The sequence below is a fragment of the Nicotiana sylvestris genome, chromosome 6 (assembly GCF_000393655.2).
Source record: "Nicotiana sylvestris chromosome 6, ASM39365v2, whole genome shotgun sequence".
In the NCBI taxonomy this organism is placed as follows: domain Eukaryota; kingdom Viridiplantae; phylum Streptophyta; class Magnoliopsida; order Solanales; family Solanaceae; genus Nicotiana; species Nicotiana sylvestris.
This window is the reverse complement of record NC_091062.1, coordinates 95,030,534-95,035,754: the sequence shown is the minus strand read 5'-3', so window position 1 is coordinate 95,035,754 and position 5,221 is coordinate 95,030,534.

Sequence of the window (5,221 nt, the reverse complement as noted above, 5' to 3'; positions counted from 1 at the left end):
GGATCCGTTGATATTGTGCTCAAGGGGCGAACTTCTATTTGTTTACTTTACCTTAACTACCTGTCAATTACTTGTTTACTTGTTGAAAGAGGATTTTACTTGACTTTTCACTGGTTTACTATTTTTAAATGATTTTACTGCTTCATTATAGAATGCATTGTGCCTTACGTGTTTTCTTACTTTCAGTTGTTATTTACCTTTATTACTCACTGAGTTGGAGTACTTACTTTACTCCCTGCACCCTGTGTGCAGATTCAGGCGTAGCTGGTCCTGATCACGAGTGCTGATTCATTCTAGCCTCAGGTGAATCTCGAGGAGTCTTTAGGTAGCTGTTGGCGTTCGCAGCCCGGAGCTCCTCCCTATATCTTTTCCTTATGTCCTTAGTCAATGTTAAACTCTGTAGTTACATTTGAGTATTCAGTGTTGTTAGATGCTCGTGACTTGTGACAGCCTGGTTAGGGCTGTATTGGGTTGTACTTCCGCATTTTTATCGATATTATCTGCTACTTGGTATTATGAATATCATGTCTTAGACTGTTTTACTGCTGTTTCAACTGTTTAACGTTGAATTGGGAATAGTTGGTTGGCCTTGTCTTCACGAGAGGCGCCATCACGACCGGGTCCGGGTTAGGGTCGTGACAAGTTGGTATTAGAGCATAGGTTACATAGGTCTCACGATTCATGAACAGGTTTAGTAGAGTTTCGCGGATCGGTACGGAGACGTCTATATTTATCCTCGAGAGGCTGCAGAACCTTTAGGAAAAACTTCACATTCTTGAAATTCTTATCGTGCGAACTTGTTGATCCGAGTAATAAACTTTTGTTGTTCTATTCTCTCACAGATGGTGAGGATAAGCGCTACCGGACAAGGTGGATGCCCACTAGTGCCGCCAGCTGTGGCCACCAGAGGCCGAGGACGCGGCCATGGTCGTGTTAGGGGCAGATCAGCTAGAGCAACACTTGCAGATCCACTAACTGCCCCAGTTCAGGATCAGGTCCCAGTTATGGACGCTTCTGCAGCACCAGCTCAGGCACCAGTTGTGCCCATTGTGATTCCGGGTCTTCAGGAGGCCTTGACTCAGATCTTATCAGTTTGCACTGGCCTAGCTCTGGTGGTTTCAGCCACTACAGCCACAGCTACTTCTCAGGCCGAGGGAGGTAATCAGACTCCCGCGGCTCACACACCTAAGCAGGTCGTGCAGGGACTTTAGATGCTAGGGCCGCAGCCAGCCCAGCCAGTTGCAGCTGCTCAGGACTATGTTGTTCCTTTCATGCCAAAGGATGAGCAGCGTAGGTTGGAGAGATTTGGTAGACTTCAGCCTCCTACCTTCAGCGGTGTAGAGGGCGAGGATGCCCAGGGCTTTTTGGACAAGTGTCAGAGGATGCTTTATACAGCCGATATTCTAGAGATCAGCGGGGTCGCTTTTACAACCTACCAGTTTTTAGAAGCTGCTTTAACTTGGTGGGAGGATTTTGAGAGGCGTAGTCCTGTTGGTGTAGCACCCCTTACCTGGCAGTAGTTCTCCGTTCTCTTTCTAGAGAAGTATGTGCTGCAGTCTCGTAGAGAGGAGCTGTGTAGGCAGTTTGAATGGTTGCATCAGGGGGAGATGACCGTGTCGCAGTATGAGTTGAGGTTCTCCGAGTTAGCTCGTCATGCCATTTGGTTGGTTCCGACAGATAGAGCGAGGATTAGGAGGTTTGTTAATGGTCTTACTTATCAGCTCTGTATTGTAATGACCAGGGAGAGGGTGACTGGTGCTACCTTCGAGGAGGTTGTGGATATAGCCCGTGAGATTGAGTTTGTTCGTCGCCTGGAGCGAGAGGAGAGGGAGGCCAAGAGGCCTCGAGGATCTGGTAGTTATAGTGGTGCTCCTTCGAGGGGTTAGTTTCAGCATGGCAGAGGCCGTTCATTCAGGTCTACTCAGCCAACTCGCCCATATTATCGTGGGGCATCTTTGGGTCATGGTTATCACAGTTCTCAGCTGGGACAGTCATCACTTAGTGCCCTTCCAACTCAGAGTTCGTCTCGTGCTCTATTAGTCTAGGGCTCTTCTATGCCGAGTGCATCTACTAGTCACTCCGGTGCGAGGGGTTCCATTCGGTCCCCTTCTCCATCACCTGGGAGTTGTTATAAGTGTGGTGAGATGGGTCATATGTGGAGACAGTGCCCTCGTTGTCTTGCGAGTTCATCTCAGCAGAGGGGTCAGTCATCGGCTTCAGTGCCAGTTGCTTCACCACCATCCGCCCAGCCAGCTAGGGGTGGAGGCCAGTCAGCTAGGGGTCGCCCCAGTGGGGGAGGTCGATTAGGTGGCGGTCAGGCCCATTTCTATGCACTCCCAGGTAGACCCAATTCTATTGCTTCAGACGCTGTTATTTTAGGTATTGTTTTAGTCTGCCACAGAGATGCCTCTGTATTATTTGATCCCGGTTCCACCTTTTCTTATGTGTCATCATACTTTGCTCATTATTTCAGTACGCCCCGTGAGTTTCTTGCTTCACTTGTTCATGTATCTATCCCGATGGGTGATACTATTATTGTAGACCGTGTGTACCAGTCGTGTATGGTGACTATTGGGGGTCTGGATACCCGTGTGGATCTTTTATTATTGTGTATGGTGGATTTCGATGTCATTTTGGGCATGGATTGGCTATCCCCGTGTCATACTATTCTGGACTGTCATGCTAAGATAGTCATTTGGCTATACCGGGTGTGCCACGGATTGAGTGGCGAGGTGTGACTGATTATGTTCCCAGTAGAGTGATCTCATTCTTGAAAGCCCAGCGTATGGTTGGGAAGGGTTGTCTTTCGTATCTAGCTTTTGTGAGGGATGTCGGAGCTGAGACTCATAGTATTTTTTCTGTCCTAGTTGTGAGGGATTTTCTCGATGTGTTTCCTGCAGACCTACCGGGCATGCCACCAGATAGGGATATTGATTTTGGTATTAACCTGGTGTCGGGCACTCAGTCCATTTCTATTCCGCCGTATCGTATAGCACTTGCGGAGTTGAAGGAATTAAAAGAACAATTTCAGGAACTCCTTGATAAAGGGTTCATTCGGCCTAGTGTGTCACCTTGGGGTACGCCAGTTCTATTTGTGAAGAAGAAGGATGGCACTATGAGGATGTGTATTGATTATAGGCAATTGAACAAGGTGACAATTAAGAACAAGTATCCTTTGCCTCGCATTGATGATTTATTCGACCAACTTCAGGGAGCGAGGGTGTTCTCGAAGATTGATCTCCATTCAGGCTATCACCAGTTGAAGATAAGAGATTCGGATATTCTTAAGACAGCTTTCAGGACCCGATATGGTCAATATGAGTTCTTGCCGATATCTTTTAGGCTGACCAATGCCCCAGTAGCATTCATGCATTTGATGAACAGCGTGTTCCGACCTTATCTCGATTCATTTGTCATAGTCTTCGTTGATTATATTCTGGTGTACTCGCGTAGTTAGGAGGAGCACGCGGAGTATTTGAGAGTTGTGTTGCAGAGATTGAGGGAGGAGAAACTTTATGCAAAATTCTCCAAGTGTGAGTTTTGGCTCGGTTTAGTGGCTTTCTTGGGGCACATGGTGTCCAGCAAGGGTATTCAGGTTGACCCAAAGAACATAGAGGCGGTTTAGAGTTGGTCCAGACCATCCTCAGCCATAGAGATTCGCAGGTTTCTTGGTCGGGCGGGTTATTATCGCCGTTTTGTTCAGGGATTCTCATCTATCGCATCGCCCTTGACCAAGTTGACTCAGAAGGGTGTTTCATTTGTATGGTCGGACGAGTGTGAGGAGAGCTTTCACAAGCTCAAGACAGCTTTGACCACAGCTCCAGTGTTGGTTTTGCCATCAGCTTTAGGTTCATATACCGTGTATTGTGATGCTTTGAGAGTTGGTATTGGTTATGTATTGATGCAGGAGGGTAGAGTTATTGCTTATGCTTCTCGTCAGTTGAAGCCCCATGAGAAGAACTACCCCGTTCATGATTTGGAGTTGGATGCCATAGTTCACGCATTGAAAATTTGGAGGCATTACTTGTATGGTGTGTCTTGTGAGGTGTTTACTGATCATCGTAGCCTCCAGCACTTGTTCAAGTAGAAGGATCTCAATTTGAGGCGGTGAAGGTGGTTGGAGTTGCTTAAGGATTATGATATCACTATATTGTACTATCGGGGAAAGTCCAATGTGGTGGCCGATGCTTTGAGCTTAAAGGCGGTGAGTATGGGGAGTTTGGCATATATTCTAGTTGGGGAGAGACCTCTTGCAGTTGATGTTCAGGCCTTGGCCAATTGGTTCGTGAGATTAGATGTTTCGGAGCCTAGTCGGGTATTGGCTTGTGTGGTTTCTTGGTCTTCCTTATATGATCGCATCATAGAGCGCCAGTATGATGATCCGCATTTGCTTGTCCTTAAGGATAGAGTTCAGCACGATGATGCAAGAGATATGACCATTGGTGATGATGGGGTGTTGAGGATGCAAGGCCGGATTTGTGTGCCCAATATGGATGGGCTTCGCGAGTTGATTCTAGAGGAGGCCCATATCTCACGGTATTTTCTTCATCCAGGTGTCGCGAACATGTATCAGGATTTGAGGCAGTACTATTGGTGGAGAAAGATGAATAAAGACATTGTGGGATTTATAGCTCGGTGTCTCAATTGTTGTCGCACCCCATTTTTCTCGCGAAATTCGGGTTTGTGACATTTGGGAGGACAATTCGTTCCTTTTCGGGAATTGGATTTGAATTGAAGATTCGCCACCTAATGAATAAAGTGCATTAGGACACTAGGAAGGGTTTGTTTTGAGTAACTAGAGATTGGGTAAGGGTTTGAAATTATCCCAAGGGGAAGGTGTTAGGCACCCCTTAGGATCCACTAGTGTGGTTCCCGGCCAAACTATTATTGTGACTTAAGTGCAAATAACACAAAGGCAAATAAAGGCTTCAAATAAGAGGGGATTTTCACGTAATGGTTACAAATGAACAAAGTAAGAAAAAGGAACTAAAAGAGTTGATTCTTGAAAGAAATGGTTAAAAGAAAAGACTAAAAAAGAAACAAAGAAAACAGAGGAAGGGGGGGGGGGGTCCTAGGTTTATTAATAATATGGATCACCCCACACAACATCCGGTAATCACTCCTCAGTGAGGGGCTACACGTGACGTTATTGCATGGTCATCATATCCATATCCACCCTTCCCACCCCGTTAAGGTATTAAATCGCAGATCGGTCTCGTTT